General features: G+C 39.5%; 1 long non-coding RNA gene across 1 annotated transcript; it reads right to left on the bottom strand.

The window, feature by feature from the left end:
* Nucleotides 1-3,829: 3,829 nt before the first annotated feature.
* Nucleotides 3,830-14,422, bottom strand: LOC138924995 (uncharacterized). The gene is made up of 3 exons (XR_011440558.1): nt 14,325-14,422; nt 13,971-14,096; nt 3,830-4,118 (listed from the first exon to the last, which is right to left on the bottom strand). It is a non-coding gene; the product is annotated as an uncharacterized lncRNA (long non-coding RNA).
* Nucleotides 14,423-17,673: the final 3,251 nt, after the last annotated feature.

The raw sequence follows: 17,673 nt of genomic DNA, 5'->3' as shown, positions 1-17,673 counted from the left end.
CTTCTGAATGCTGCCCATTCCAGGGTTTCCTTATTGTTGGTTCATGCATACACTGTAGCTAGTCCCGAGCCTCTCTGGCAGCCCAGCTCTGGGCTGGGCTTGTTCCCTGCGATGTGGGCTGGGAGAAAGCTCTGCTGCCGTCTTACGTTAGGGCACAATGCTCTGTGAGCTGAACCCACCTTCTTCCCTCAGTAGCTGTCTCACCAAGTAGGTGGACCTGGCTTTAGTTCTCTAAACATCTGTTAACTACCCCCTTAACTAGCCCCATGTCGGTCATGTCCTGAGATCAAGTGGAATAGAGGAATTCAACACCCAAAGTTGTGAGAGAGAGGAGACTTTCTGGAGGTTTTGAGGAAGTCTTGGTTTCTGCTAGGGGTTTCGGATATTCTGGTAAATTTTTGGCCTATGTGTTGAAGGCCTCTGTCAGAATCTACTGTTATTTTTGTGTCTGTAGCTTCCATTTTCAATAAGAATGCTTCCAGCTTTAGAAATAACTTAATTTTTAGAGTCTGGAAGGCGGCGCAGGGTTGGGCATAGAAGACAGAAAATGGAGATCATGCAGTTAAACTGACCCTAAACTCAAGGGGGAGTAATTAATTATTAGCATAATAATTACTTAATGTAGTTGTCACTGTTGCTCAGTCCCAAGGAAAGGCAAGGATTTCAAGCCATCTCATTCTATTCTTCATCAACTCTAATTGTTAGAAAGCTCATCTTTAATTAGTCAACATTATCCTCCCTATAATTTCTATTCATTGGTCCTGGATCAGCAGGCTGAAATGACGGAAATATACAGCTAAGTCTCCATGACAAGTCTTCAAGTATTTGAAGCTGTATCTCTGATCTTTTTTAACATGATCCTTTTTTTTCTTTTCAAATGAGTATTTCTTTTTCTTGGTACATTCCAGTCATTAATATCACCTGATTAAAACCCCAAGGATGAATATGAAATTGTACCCTTTGTCTTGTGGGAAAGTATCTCATTTATTTGGCTTTTTCTCATGCTTGTGAGCTAACTTAATGAGGCTAGCAGAGTAGAAGAAGATGCTGGGTGTAGGTAGAGACCTTTTTATGAGGGTACAGGGAAATGCTTTGTGGCTCTTACCTAGTTGAAAAGCTTGGGCTGAGGCCTCTGCACAATGCTAAAATAGGAATGGATCTGATGCACAGCAGTATTAAATGTCCAATATGGCAGGAAAAGCACCTGAGGAACAAATTCCAAGTGGCAGATGAATATGCCAGTTGCTGGGGCTTTGACGAGCAAAGAGAGATCCACATATAGGTGTCTGGGTTTCCAGCACCTGAGCAGCTCTAGAGGAAGCCCCCAGCAGAATGTTGGGTTGGTAACAATAATGATGAAAACAATTATAAAGTGAATAAGAGCTAACAAGTATTGAGTTAGGCCCTGAACCAAGTTGTTACGTGTACTAACTTCTTTAAGATTTATAGTACTACAGCAATCCACGTTTTATAAATAAACCTATTGACACAGAAATTAGTAAGTGGCATGAGTGGGATTCCATCCCAGTTTATCTGACTTCAAATCCTTTAATCTTAACATCTGCACTATACTGATTTAGTCACTTTCTAGAGTTCAGGACATGTCCCTGATTATATAAAGGCTGAAGTATTAGGTGAGTCAACCAAGGGTATTTAAAAGAAGGAAATCAAGGCAGAAACTCAGTTCACAAGAACAGGCCAGCCCAGGCCGAGCTGAGATGGATGCAGATGCCCAAAGCTCAGCAAGTGGTACTTCAGACCTCAGCCTCCTGGGCAGCACAGAAAACCTGGAGCAGAGACACTTAGAAGCCTGGCAGTGGTGGCAGGCCCACCAGGTGCAGCATGCTTTTGGTTCAAGACTGAGATTTCTCAGGCATGCTACTTGCACTCCACTCCGATCAGAATTAAATCAGAAGCCCAAACAACCTGGGTGTGCAGCCAACGCTCACCAAGAAGTAGAGGTGCAGGGAGCTGGAAAAGAGCGAACCCAGGGAACAGGGCAGGGGTCGACCTGCACTGGAATATAGACATCTGGGGCCAGAGCATCTTGATCCTCTGCCCTCTTATTTTCTCCTTGAAATAACAGAACAGAGCCTGAATCGTGGTGCTTCTCTCTGTGTCATTTTTATCCTCAGGGGCATGCCGTTCTGCAGAGTTATCTGGACATTTTTCAGTTTCTTCTACAAATTTCATTTTAAAGCTCTTTGGTCAGGTCAGCAACTCTCCTCCCACGTTCCCTGTGAGCTAAACACCATCTCTTGCCAGGAACTCTTTGTCTGGAAAGCCATGGTCCAGGAAAACAAATCCTGCTTTGACACCATCTATACAGCCAGCTGTTCCCTACTCATATCTTACTTCCTCTGCCAAACTTACAACCTCCAATTGGAAAAGAAGTTGAAAAAGCAACACTTGTTATTCTCACTGTTTTCTTTTTTTAATCTTATATCCAGAACTTCAAAATCATTAAAGATACATATCAGTTTTGCTCTGATTACATCATTCAGTCTCACATTAGCCAGCAGAAAAGTAAAAGTCAACATGTTTAATGTGTTTTGAAAGACATTCTTTGTATGCCTTTGTATTGATACCTACCCCAGGAATCATAAGGAGCTTGCCATTGCCTCCAGCCTTCTTTCTCTCCTGAAGTAGAAAGTGATTGACTTATAATTCTTCTTTTCCTTTTGCAAGATAAGGAAGGATATCATCTTGTGTTAGTATCTGTATCTAATTTAAATACTTTTGTGAAGCACAGGACATGTCTTTCCAAAAACTTCACATTGCCATACATGGAAAGATCTTCAGGCTTATTGTACTGTTCCATTAAATATTTCCTCCTATCAGGTCTAAGATAGCAAGCTCAATGGAATTTGGATGGCCAGAGAGGATGGGAGAAGGGAATCTATGCTGATGAAACTATACCAAGCTTTAAGGTATAAAATATGACATATACACATATATATAGCAATTAAGAGACAACACAGTCTGGTACACTTGAGAGACCCTTAAAAATCTAGGCTTGCTGGAAAGCTTTGCGTTGAACAGTAGTGGGAAATGAAGGATTCGTTATAAAGTGTACCCGTGGATGATTTTTCAAGTTTGCATGATAGGTTGACAGGTCTGGACTTTGCAAATAATTGAATAATAAGTGTTTGATAGCTTCTATGTAGAAGACTTGTTTGATGGAAGCTGTGTTTTTGAAGGACCTTCTCAAGGGTTAAATAGAGTTTAGGTTACAAGTTGAAGGAATGAATGGAGAGGAATAAAGAGTTAGGAAGACCTCTCAGTGAAACCTTGCAGCTAGAAGGGAACCCAGCTACACAGAGAGCATCAAGTAAAAGACGTCAGCTGATGAGGGTATGGATTAGTGTTCATTACCTCCTAATATCTAATGTGAAGAGAGACAAAGGGAGTTGGAAGTGCTGCTTCTATTTTACTCAGGAGCTTTCCCTGTATTGCCTCAACAGGGGAGCAAAGACATATCCTTTGTAAACTCTAAGAAAATGATTATATTGTTCAGTTCTTAAGGTTCTGTGTCCAGGTCAGTGCTATAGTCAAACAAGTACTTTTCAAATGTCTCTTGGCAAAGAAGAGAAGTGTGATTATTCTTGGACGTGGTCCCTGATCTCTGTTCCACTGACCCCCACTGATATCATGACTGAGGAAGTTTCCAAGAGCTTCTTGCTTCCCTAGAAATGAGGCATCCTGCACACACGTTTGTATGTCAGCTCACCATACAATGGATGTTTGCTCTAAACCGTCATGCCTGATGGGAATGAACTTGCATTTTCCTGGGGTGTTTAATTTCCAAGAGATGATTCCAAGAACTGGCTTCTCGTTCTGGTTTATTAGTTCATAGCACATCAGAGCTGAACAAATGGACCAAAAGCTTCCAGGGTTTAGTAGGATTTACAAGCAATTACTGGAGTCCCGAAGGCAGCGCGTGCCATTAGGGAGCATCTTCCTGAAGAATGCCGTGTTGCTGGAGGAGCTCTTGGAGGAGCTCCTGGAGGCGTATTCTCCGGCATGGGCACTCAGGGCTCAGGGAAGAGGGTGGAAGGGACGGTGATTCACGCAATCATCCTCTCACCACAGGCTTCTCACTCTCCCAGAACCACTGCCTGAAAATTGGATATATGTAATTTTTTGACACTTCAATGTATACCCAGAGGTTCCTAGAAATTCCAAAATAAAAGTGTTTGGAGGTCAATTCCTTTCCTAAAATCAAAATTAGGGTTTTGTTTTCCTTTGTTTGCTTTTATTTTTTGTTTTTAAGGGGGAAGCAGCCTCTTCTGCCAGAAAGGTAGTGATACTAATAGTTGGAAGCCCAAGTCCTGTAGTCAGTCAATCTAAGGGCTAATCTTCTGTCGGTCAGTTTTCTAATTGGGGAATGCTAGGTAAATACAGGAGTTGCTTAATCTCAATTTCCCCATCTGCAAAATGGGAATAGCGGCTTACTCTGAATTTTTGTGAGCATTAAACGAGATGATGCATGAAAATCACTCAGCACATTGAACATAAAGTGGGAAGATTTACCCACGAAGGCAATGCTGGACAGCTGCAGTCCTCCCTATTTTAGGGGCTGCCCTTGTAAAACTTTTACATATAGGCAAACCCAGAATGTGAGTTCTCTGAGTCAAAAAGATATGACAATAGAAAGGCAGAGGAGGAACTGAGTGTTCAAATCCATTCATTTATCAAGTTATTCCTTTCAAGGGGTAGAGTATGTGAGGCAGCAAAAAAAGACCAGAAGTATCCCTGATGGATGTGCCTCCCATTCCCCGCAAAGAAGGAAACATCAGGAGTAAGGGATAAATTCTCATTGCAAACAATGATGTACGTAAGTTGTTAGGTGATTTTCACTTAAATCATGCATAGCTTTCTACATCCTTATGTCTTTTGTAAGCACTATTTCTAATGGAAACAGTCCAACATGTGGATGATTTATGTAGCCATTCCCCTACTATTGGACATTTAATTTTTTTCCAGTGTTTTGCTATGACAAATAACACTTCAGTAAATATCTTTACATATAAATCTTTGTCTGAATTTCTGATCATTTACTCAGGATAAATTTATATGAGTGAAATTACTAGATCAAAAGTGATTTTAGGATTCTCATTACATTTTGCCACGTATAGAAAAAAAGAAATACAAGTTACATTTTCAAGAGCAGCAAATGAAGTTGCTAGTCTCACGAGCTCCTGGTCAGAACCAAACATTATTTTTTTTAAAGCACTATTATTTTGTTTGAAATAAGCAAGTATCTTAGTGTCATTTTAATCTGCATTTGATTCATTAAATTTTTCTTATGTTTACTAGCCAAGAGCAATTTATCTTTCATGAGTATCTGTTCATGCCCTATGCCCAAATTTTTGAGTGCTGGAGTTTTAGTTTGTTTCTTAACACTTTGCAAAAGTTTTGAATGCATCAACTGGAATTTTGACAGGTGGAGAAATGAGGATGAGGCAGTGATCTCAGGTTTGCTATAATTTGCAAATTTTAGATAATGGAAATTTAATGAGCAGAAATATAGTTATAGGAGATCTCAAGTAATGTATGAGTGTGGCAGGTAGTTCAATTGGGTAAGTATCCACATGAGAATGTACTAAGAATTAAGATTTTAAAAATTTTGGAACTACAGTGTAGACCTATTTAAATACCAGATTAAGAAATTGGGGCTTCATTCAGCAACTGGTGGGGAAACACTAATGCTTCTCAGGCCACCTCAGTCAGTATTTTTAACTCTGGCTGCATATTAAAACTGAAAATGCCAACACTTGGGCCCAACCTGGCACCAATTAAATCAGAATCTCTAGACTTGCATTGGTAAACCAAGACTGAGAACAAATCATTCGAGAGACATTATAGATAAAACCAAATTTGCCCGATAGCAGTAGTAGGAAGAAAAGAGAAAAGCAGGCAAGGGAGAGAGAGAAAAGAGAGGGGAGGGGAGGGAGGGGAAGGCATGGAAGAGTACCTGATGGAGTAGAACAGAATGGAGCAAGACAGAGACAGGCTAGAAGAAGGAGAAGGTTAGGAGATGACTGCAGTCATTTAGGAAGGAAAGAACAAGGGGTGGATGCAGGGAGATGGCAGTAGGAGGGAATGGAGTGAGATGTGAGAAATAATGCATACAGTATACTAATTTAGCCATGAGCAGAGGCAGATGAAGGTAGGAGTACAGTTTGAGGTTTGAGGGAGAAGAAACATAAAAATGAGCAGTTACAAGGACTTCCCTGGGGAGTTAACAAGAAATTCATGTAATGATTTTCAGGCAGCAGTGAAAACGAAAATAAGGATAGAGGCCAAAGAGAAGGAAAAATCTAAGACAACCTATGGATACAGTACCTAGCACAAGGTCTAGTACATGGAAACTACTCAATGTGTATTTACTCAAAGAATAACTAATGGAGAGGGCAGCTGCGGATAGAATCTTTTCCCCTTTCAATGAACAGAAGGAGGAAGGCACAGAAATGGAGATGAAAATGGAATGAGCAGAGGACACAACATATCATTTTAGTTTTGAAAAGACTGTGGGGGATAGAGTATCGATACAATGAAAGTTGGAGAGAGTTATATTTCACAGGACTGTAGCTCTGCTAGGAAAGTAGGTGAAAAGTTTATAAGTCTTGGAGAAACAAGTGAGGGGGCTATGAGAAGTGAGTATAAACTCCTGGTAAAGGATGGAAGAAGAACTTAGGGCAGAGAGAAAGCCTGTACTTCCTGTCGTTTTGTTGTGTTCGGGATTTATTATTATTTTTTTAAAGGATAGGTGAGATATATCAACAGCTGTGTAAAAGGAGTAGATGTTATTAGATAGGGACAGGATGAGTGAACAGAGAGAGGAGAGTTTAGCTGCTATGATAAAGTCCAGGAGAAGGTAGGAGGGAATAGAATAATGATGAGAGATAAAGCGTGGTCATCAGAGAGGAGTAGAGCCAACTTGTCCTCTGACAGAGAAGTAGAGGAGGGGAAAAGGTTAAAAACACAGGGAAACATCAAGCTTAGAAGGGCCCCAGGAACTCCTAAGGTTAGACTTGCCCCTAAAATTGCAGGGCGGGTACTTGGCTGAAAATGCTGCTGTAAGAGCAAGTCTGAAAGGTATATAGAGCCACAGAAAGAAACCATGAATACGTTGAACTCTTCCCAGGGAATAGTGAAAAGCAAATTAAGGTTGATAGTACAAGATTATAGGCAGCCAGGCAGCAGGGTTTTAAAGTAGCTCTGTTCAACTCCCTGACTTTAAGATGAGAAAAGCTAAATATAAAAGGCTACACAGGTGCATTAGTTATCCATTGCTATGTAACAAATCGTCCCAAAGCTTAGCATCTTAAAACGTCATACTCTATTGGCATGACTTAACTGGACCCTCTACTCAGTCTCTCACAGGCTGCAGTTGAGGTGTTGGCTGGGCTCTGTCGTCTCCAGGCTTGACCAGGAAAGGTTCTACTTCCAAGCTTGCATGGTTGTTTGCAAGATTTAGTTCCTCACAGGCTGTTGAACTAAGATCCTCTGTTCTTTGCTGGGTGCTGGCCAAAGACTGTCCTTGATTCCCATGCTGTTGAGACCAGCATGACAGTTTGTTTCATCAAAGTGTGCAATCCAAGAAGGCAACGGACGGGTTTGGAAAGCAAGACAGAAGGCACAACCTTTTGTTGCCTAGTCATGGAAGTGACATTTTCTCCAATTCCTCTTACTTTATTGATTAGAAAGAGTCACTAGGTCCAGCCCACACTCAAAAGCAGGGTATTAAACAAGGGCGGGAATCCTGGGAGGCCGGGCTCACTGGGGACCATCTTAGTCTGGCTATTAGATCGAGATTACACTAGATAGGACTTAGCAAGTATTTTAAAGGTATCCACGCTTATTTCTTTAAGTTTCTTCTAAATCTGTTTTTTAAATTATGCTTTTGCTAAAGAGTTTAAAACAAATTAAGACTCTTTGGATAAAAAAATGTATTTATCTTTGAAAGTAGGCTGGTATAGGTATAAATATCAGGAAGGAAGGAAGATGAGCAAGTGGGAAGAAAAAAAAAGGAAGAAAGGAAAAAAAGAAAAATTTAAATTTGAGCCACTATGAATGAAGATGAGATTTAGAGTGTAATGGGGCTGTTGCTGCAAAAATCAGGTAGAGGTTAAGTGAAGATTCAGGCAGTTGGGGATGTTGGAGTTCTTGGATGTCATCTTGGCATCAGGGTGGATGCTAATGTCATTGACTACAGTGAGAGCACGTATAAAGTGTCTACTTGCCCAAGGCACTGTACTAAGTGCTTCACATAACAATTACAGTGATGATGACGATGATGATGGTGGCAGTGGTGGCATTCGTCAGTCATATTATTAGTTTGTTTCAGACTCTGTACTAAATGCTTTACATACATATTTCAATGAATCCTCACAATAATGCTATGGTGATATGATTATGTCCATTTCACAAATGCAGAACTTAAGAATTTGAGAATTTAAGTAAGCTGCACAAGGTCACAAAGCTAGAAAGCACTGCAGTAATGATGGTAATCTGGATCTTGGTACTATGAAACCCATTTATGCTTTTAATTGCCTGGATATAAAGCCCACATTGTTGGAAATAGGGTGGGAAGCCTGAAGTCAATAAGGAAACAAGAGTGTGAACCTAGAAGTAAGAGTATAATTTTAAAGAGAGGATATGGAGGGAAGAGTACATTTCAGAAGATGAAGAGAAGTAAAACTCAGGTGGTCTGATGAATGATGGTATTAGTTTTTAAAAAGAGAAAGGAGAGAAAGATGATGCTGGCTAGGAAACAAAGGATGGCATATTTTTTATCAAGTGATCCTACTTAATCTAACTTTAACGTTGAGGGAGAATGAGGAAATAGAAGTTTTCATTAGGAGAGAGGAAAAAAATCTCGTAAGCCACAGTAAGTTAGGGATGGAGACTACAGTGTCATAACGTTCTAGAAATCTCTTTTGTGAGAGCTTTGATAGTGATAATTTGATCATGAGTTAGTGAGGTACTCAAGAGAACTTTTCTTCTAAGAACTTGATATGTATTGGTGAAATTACAAAAAATAACACAGACAAAGACAAATTGGTCCTGTTCTCGCGATGCTTATAATCTGAGGTTTAGCGTGACCCTTGAAACCTGGACATTTTGAGTGACTTTTAATAATTTGCTGAGGCAACAGGCATAGACTAGGACTATGGCTAACAAACTATAATTTATGCTTATCCTACTAAAGAAGAAAATAGACAATGTGCAAACAAATAAATATGTAATTATAAGTTTACGAGTCCTTTAAAGGAAACAAAATTTATTTGCATAGGATGGCCAAGAAAGGATTCTCTGCAAAGGTGACATTTATCTAAGACCTGGAGGACAAAAAGGAAAGATTTATGTGAAGAGAGAATAGTGTGATAGTTTAACAAGACCTGAGCTGGGAAAGAACTCTGCCTGCCCAGGAACTTAGAGGGTTGCAGGGCCTCTGGAGCACCCGGCGAAGGGAAAGGTGTGAGAGAAGGCTGGAAAGAGGAGACAGCCAGTAGGTCAAACAGGATTTTATTTTAAGGCAACAGGAAGCCATTGAAAATATTTAAATAATCTAGCGAGATTATTCAATTTATGTTAGAATTTGCATGGGGGGTGGCTGCTGTGTGAAAACATTTTGTAGGAAGGCAGAAGTGGCAGTGAAGATTGAGACAAATGAATAGAATCTATATATAATCTGGAGACGAAACAATCAGATCTGCTGATGGCTAAAGGTAGGGGGTGATAGAGAAGGGAATCAAGAATGACTTCCAGTTTCCTGACGTGAGACAGTGGGTGAATAACAGTGACAATTTCTGAGATGGAGACCGTCAGACAGAAAGCCATCTAAATAGGAGAGGTGAGAGCACTGATTCCAATTTTAAGACTTAACTCAGTCTCTCTCCTCCAGTTTGAAAGCAGGAACTAAAACATACACATTATCAGAATTCTTTAGCAGAAAATAACAGAAATGGACTCAGGGTAGCTTAGGCAAAAGTGATGTATGGGAAAAGTAATGGAGACTCACAGAATCCAGGAGAAGCTGGACACCCAGGCTTGGAAATAAGCAGAAAACAAGGTACTTATGGAGGCAGGAACCACAAGTGACTGATTCAACCACTTCGAGAATAAAATGGAACGGCGAGCATTTTCCATGTTCTTGAACTTCTGTGCAAGAGATTGTGTTCAGAAAAGAAGTATCTGATTGGCTTAGTTTGTGTCACATGTCCATCCATTCACCAGGCTATAACTAAGGGGAAAATGTTAATTTCTTATGTGAAGTGCAGGGAGAAGTCATTGGCCAGCCAAACCAACGTCTGACGTGTATATAGGAAGCTGTTGGGAGTAGAGACCTAAAACTGAAATATTACTGGTCCAGCAGTAATCAGGCATCCACCTAGCCTCTCGGGGGAAAATCTGAGATGAGGAGGGGGCTAGGGAGTAAAGCTGTTCTGAGTTGTACTGAGGAGGTTGACAAGTACGGGGACAAGCTCCTGCTTTCCCAGATGCAAAGGGGAAGAGTCATTCTCTACAAACCACTTTACTCCACCCTGAAATAAAAATAGCATAATTACTAGCACTTTTATCAGACACAGTTAATTCCCCTTTTGGTCTGCGTTTGATGATAATCCAGGGGAATTAGTGAACCGGGGTCCTCTTCACCACACTGGGCTGATTTAGCTAATGATCTGTTAATGAGTTGTTAATCACTTATTCAAATTGGGAGGGTTGGGTGACTGAGCAGGTGCTAAACCTGGAAGAAAAATCTGCTCCAATAAAGCCTTCCAATTTCCATTTTACTGGGAGCAGCCTCTTCCTTGCTCCTTTTCACTTTTTCTGTGTTTATATGTGTGTGTTCTTTTTCTTCTACATTCTGGCAGGCTCGTGAACAAACTTGGCTCTTGGTGTGTCCTGAAATGCTGATAGCAAGAGTCTACTAGTCTTGAATCTTATATCTTGGCTGCTGATGCAGGCAGGACTATAGTATAGCAGCATTTTGCCTATACCAATTGGAAAACCACTGAGCTTCAAAAAGGTAATAATTGATTGATCTATCAATAAATCTTCTGGCAACAACAAACTAAAATTCTAAAGGACCATATAGAATTGTGTGGCATATTAAAATATCTTCACAGACACTATCTCTTTTGATCAGAAACAGCAACGATGTGAGATGAGGTGATGAGGTATTTTCCAGATGATTCGATGGGGGGCGGAAAAGGGTAAGAAATTTTGCCAAGGTCCCTTAAGTTGAAAGTAAGAGAACCGGATTTTAATTCAGGTGTGACTGACTTCAAATGCTATTTACTGGACCATGTTGCCACTCCTACAATCTGAAGCAAGCATTTGAAAAGATGTGGACTTGATGTGACATGCTTCATGCATGAAGCATGTCTGCTGCTCCTCCGCTAATGTTTATAAGACTAAACACAGGAGAAAATCACCTTTAGAAATACACAGCATGTTAGTTAGAATGCCTTCTCACCATTCCAAGTCTACCAGCTCAGAATATCTGAGAGGAGATCCCACGAAGCTGAATTTTTTACGCTTCTCAAGCAGTGTTTATGCACACTGAAGTTTGGAAGTTTTAGTCTCTCACTGATCGCTTTACCCATTACCATGGCCAACACATTTAACAAGATTAATGACCTAGTCTCTCTGCCTAGAGTATATTAGAAGCACGACATTAGAAGGTGAAATGGAAAAGAGAAGGAAAGCCTCTTTGAGGCAAGCGCACGTAGTAGGAGAGGTGACATCCGACAAACTCCTATTGAGAAATAGGAAAAGAACATGAAAATGTAGATAGAAGCCTATATTTACCACAGCAAAGTACAATAGTGGAAATTAATTATGCCCATCCTGACTCAATGGAAAAAGAAGCTTAAAGATATCCAGTACCTTTCTCTGTGAATACCAGGAAAACATAATAAATGTGTAAAAACGTTTGTAAAACAACTTTAAATTCAAACTTATTTTGGTACTTGTAGAAATAAATTTTATCTTGAAGAGTCCCCTGAAGTAAGAAGAACATTTGACTAAAAGTTAAAATACCAGGGGTTCAAATCCCACCCCTGACAACAACTAATTCTGTAAACACGCGCAAGTTTCTTCACCCCTATTTTCTTAATTTCAGTTTTCTGACAGCTGTAAAATGACCTAAGTTGTGAGGATGACACGAAATAATGAATGTGAAAGCCAGTTCAGATGGAAAAGCATTGTATGGATGTTAGGTGTTACGAGCATCTGAAAAATCCTCATACAACGTTTTATTTCCTCATGGCTCTGGATTAATGACAGCACTGTCTTGTACTTCCTAGCCAGCATAGGGATGTAGGACTTATCTAGTAAATAAATATAGTGATTAATCCAATGAAACACTTCACCAGAATATTCATGTTCCTGGCCTCTGTTACTAGTTAAAATGAGTGAACTTGGGCAAAGTTCACTGTCACTCATTATAAGCTTTCTTATCTTCAGAGTGGGCTTGGAGGTCCCTACTGTGTGTCTATCATAGAGCACGGCCTAAGAGCAGTGGAGAATGTCCTGGAAAGCTGAACTCTTTGGCCATTCCTATTCTCTAGATGTAAAATAGTATTATTGTAAGGCACGGAAAAATATTTTCCTTGAAGTGGCTGATCATAAGAGCTGATAAATGACCCAGACAACTTGTATGGTTACTTCTTTTATAATAGAACATAGAAATTCTAAAGCAATTATTGCATTGATGAGTTCTGGGAGGATTTTCAGATTTGGGTTAATTTGGCGACTGTAAGGAAGTGTACCTGTTGTTCTCGTTTGTTTGCTTTCTCCTTTGTTTGGTGGTGCCTGTGTGTGTTTTTCCGGAGCCAATATTTCTTCAATCCGTGTTCTGAAAGGAATCTAACTAAGGCAGAGTTTTTAGACGATAAGCAATATTTTTAAACCTTCTATTTTTCTGCTAAGCCCTACGTTTTCTCATTTTCTAGAGAAAACGGGATATTTGAGGCCTACTGACTAGCAAGTTGTGCTCAAAAAAAATCAGAAACACAAATTTTTAAAACTGAGGTAAAAATGGGTAAACCTGTCACTCCAACAATATGTGCTAGTTTGGTTTTTTTCTTAATTCCTTACTGGCAAATTAAGTTTTCATAAAAGCTGTGAAAAAAAATAAATTCAACAATAAATGAAATTTAAGGATATAAAAGACCCACATTTTCTAATACATACTAGGGGTTTGCAAATGCTTGTCTGATACATATTTGCCAGATTTATTTCTCTCATGGTTTTAAGAAACCAACTAGTTGTGTTTTATTTTTCCCCTAGAACCATAAATTTTATTTTATTCTGTAGTCATATCATCGAATAGTACTCACATGAAATCGTCTTGATAGCCTCATTAATATACTACAAATACGAATATTTTATCCCAGTCAGAGAATTAAAATTTGCTTTTAAGTTTCTTTTCAGGATCATTGATCCTTGTTAGAGAAATAAGACCCAGATTTCCAAATGGTTAACCAAAACTCCCAAATGATAGTTTAAAACATATTAAGGGGCTTGCTTAAGGGATATTTAGTTTTCCTCTGTCCTGAAAAATTCTGCCAATTCCCATCCTTCAAAGATAAATGCATTCATTATACTAATCAGACAAAGGGATGTGGTGAAAGAAATGAAAGTTATTAAAGAAAAAGAGATGGATGGCAATAGAGGCAACCATTTGTTTTGCCACAACCAAATTCATTTCCAGAAAAAAAGCCCTTATCAATTTCTAGGGAATGGTTTGCTCTGTCATGGTGGATGCAGTGTTAATGTTTTTTATGGCTCTCTCACAGCCAGTGCAGTGACACCAATCTAAATAAAGGAGACAGAAGGCTTAATCACGGCTGTCACTGACCAGTTATTAACATTTTCCTACAAGGGCATTAGAGGAAAAGTTCTGAGAGGTCAATTTGTATTTCAAGAGTGGAGCCAAAAGAAAGAAAACTTACTTGAAACCGGCGTGCTTATGGCAAGAGCAGGTATGTGAAGTCCACTTCAATTTGGCGAGCCCTTATTAAGCATTTTCTACGTTACAGACATCATCGTTCAAGGAGTTCATCGTCTAGTAGAGAAAACTGTGAAGAAAAGAAAATAAACTCAACAAACATTCATCAAAGCAATTTGAATAGACATATATACCATACACAAAGGAGAGACTGATTACCTCTTCCCTGAAAACTAAAAACAGGGAAAGCCTTGAGTTAGGAGCTTCACTGTGGGAGACATAATGTCTGACACAAGACACAGAAGGGAGGCTCTGGGCAGAGAACACACACGGGCGGAGGCTTGGAGGTGTAACATACCGTGGAAAATTCTGGAAAACCTGGTTCCATATTGATGGAGCCTAATGTTCCTGGGGAAAGAAAAGAGATTTAGGAGACAAGCAGACCATATGAAAAATAACCTTATGTTGGGAAGCCCCTGATGGGTATTTGAAGAGCAGTTATATGATCAAACTGCCCTACATAAAGATTGTTCAGGCTGCTTCGTAGAGAATGGATTAAAAGGGATCAAGAGCGGAAACATGGAGATCGGTTAGGAAAATATGGTAAGATCTAAAAGTGAGAGATAGGATGTTCTAAATTAAGGTAGTGAAGGTGAAATCAAGGACAAAAATGATAGAAGTTGGAGAATTTTTTTAGAATTTCTAGTTCTTGGTATTGTTTTGATATAGGAAAAGTGATTGATTCTATGTAGGCCTGAGACCCACCTATTTTAAAGTGACCACTGAATCCAAATCCACCACGCCTGATGTGCGTCCTTCTGTCTGTCCGTTCTCCACTGTGCTATTATCACATAATTCTGTGTAATCCCTTATTCCTTCCTCAGTCTCCTATTTTTGAAGTCTTCTCACTCTGTTCTACCCTCTGGAACTGTCAATTCCACCACATGTGTGATATATGTATGTATATGTATAAATATACGTATACATATATATAAATTGGAAATTTGGAGTAACAGAAAGTGTGCTTGAAATACCACGTTTCTAAGACGTTAAGTGGCACGTGTAAAGATGAGTTGTGTCAGTTACTGACTGTATCTCACTGCGTGGACACGTTGAGTGCTCTCATTTTCAATATCACTTTTTGTTTTTCAATTCTAGAATTTAAGTATTTTAAATTGCAGCATATAATTAGACTCATGCATACTGGTTTGCACTTTCCGTGGAATCCGATACTCTGAAGACATACAAAAGGGCAAAGTTCTTAGTTTAATTGCTTTTCTTTAGAAATATTTCTGCATTCACTGCTCTTATTTACATTGAACATATTGTATCACCTATTTAAAAATAATAGCCTATATTTGGCTCAGCAGCTATGGCCTTGGTGCCAAATTCAACCAGCTTTCCTGTGTTTAAAAACAATGTTCTGAGCTTAGTGGCATAGTGGTTAAGTTTGCATGCTCCACTTTGGAGGCCCAGGGTTTGCAGGTTAGGATCCTGGGCGCAGACCTACACACCACTCATCAGGCCATGCTGTGGTAGCATCCCATATACAAAGTGGAGGAAGTTTGGCACAGATGTTAGCTCAGGGACAATCTTCCTCAAGCAAAAAAAAAAAAAGAAAAAGAGGAAGATTGGAAATGGATGTTTTCTGTGGGCCAATCTTCCTCATCAAAAAAAAAAAAAAAAAGGATAGAAAGAAAGAAAGAAAAAGGAAACAAAAATTTTTAAAAAGTCTGCTTCCCAGATATGTATATATATATATTTATATTTATCTATGTATACACATTGCTCTAAAACCTATTCTAAATTATAGTACCATGGGTTTAGTTCATTTCATCACTATTTAGGCACTTGCTTTTATACTTACCTATAGCTATTGTGATGCCTTCCATAGGTTGTTTCTTGCCTTGGTTTGCATATCATCTCCCCTGAGGCCCTTTTAAGTGGTAAATGATTGTTGTCTCACGTTTGTTTTAATTCTAGATAAAGGAAGTATAAGTGCTATCTTTCTGGCTCCCTGTGGCTTCTTATTGCACCTCCTGTTAAAATTGAAATGTCTCCTTTGACATTTCTGTCCTTTGATTATACTGTTCTCTAAATACCGTTATCTATTGGCCACCAATTTATTCCTCTTCAATCATTAAATAATCTGTCTCATGAATTTTCAGTCATTAAATATTCCATCCCACTCTGTTTATAGCCAACCTAAACTGTCAAAATTCCAACATCAAATCTAGCATCACTTCAGATTCCACAAGGAAGATTTATTGAACATGTTGGTTCACTTCCTTAGCCTCTTCATCTCCAAATGACCCTCTCTAATCCACTCCAGTTTATTCCTGAACTTGGTTATACGGTAGACTGCTCCACATTCCAAAATCCCTAAGTCAATCATCCCCTTCTCTAAACAAAACTGTTTTTTCTCATCTAGCTTATTAAATTAGTCCCACTTCAGCCTCACAAGTACCTTCACTCACTCCTCCCTTCTTATCTTTGAGATCCAGAATTCATCATTTAAATAACACTGTCTATAAAACATTCTTTCCTCATTCTTTCCTCAGTGTTTTTCCTCATCTCTCTTTCAAACCCCCAACACTGAACAAACCCAAACACGTGTCCTCCATGTCTCCGCCTGAGTTGCTGAGAACACACAAAACACGAACACCCGAGAAGACGGCTTAGCTCCTCTGCTACTCCATGGTCTTCAAACTAGGATGAGTTTGCATCATGGACTGGCGAGTGTTTCTCTGTTCAACTCCTTCTCCCACTCCTCAGATATCTTCTACCCCTGTTTCAAAGGGAAAATAGAAGCTATCATACAGGAACTCTTTCATATTCCCCTTCCCAGACATAAAATCTTCCATCATTTGTACCTCCCCTCTCTTCCTCTTCTGTTACAGTCAAGGGCTTGCCCTGGTTTCTGCAAAGCATGCTTTCCATTCCATTTCTTCTGACCTAGTGAAGAATTTAACACTATTTTTAACCCCTTTCTCTGTAACATCTCCTCCTCAATTGGATTCTTCCACTAACTTTTAATTAAGCTGAATTTACTCTCATCTAAGCAACTGGAAACAAAATAACGCACAACAAAACCTGCTCTTGACCCTAACAATTGTCTCTAGTTAAACTGCTATGTTTATCCTCCTCTTGGCGAACACGTCAAAAAGATGTCTATACTCCCTGTATCACTTCTCCATGTTTCATTCAACACTCCAGCTCTTCCATTTGACTCTAATACTCAACTCTCTACTGAAACAGCTTTCACTAAGAAAAACAATGATCCTCAGGTTGTTAATCCAAAGAATAGGTCCCAGTCCTCATCATGACTGATCCCAGTTTAATATCTGAAGCACCCTCTTCTTTAACTCCCGTGATATCTGTGCTGCATTTTCACTATGCTGCTGGACTTCTCTCCTTTCCACACTCAGCTCTTCTCCTGGGTCAGCTCATGTTGGAGTTGCCCAAGTCTCGCAGTCCTACTTCTCCTCTCAGGCTGTTTCATATCTCTAGATGAGGGTTCAGCAAACTTTTTCTTTAAAAGGCCAGAGAGTAAATATTTTAGGCTTTAGGGGCCATATATTCTTGTCGTAACTACTCAACTCTGTCATTGTAAAGTGAAAGCAGCCGTAGACAATATGTAAATCAATAAGCGTGGCTATGTTCCAATAAAACTGTATTAACAAATAAGCCAGCAAGCTGGATTTGTC

The sequence above is a fragment of the Equus caballus genome, chromosome 7 (genome assembly GCF_041296265.1).
Source record: "Equus caballus isolate H_3958 breed thoroughbred chromosome 7, TB-T2T, whole genome shotgun sequence".
NCBI lineage: Eukaryota > Metazoa > Chordata > Mammalia > Perissodactyla > Equidae > Equus > Equus caballus.
This window is presented reverse-complemented; position numbering and strand designations above follow the sequence as displayed.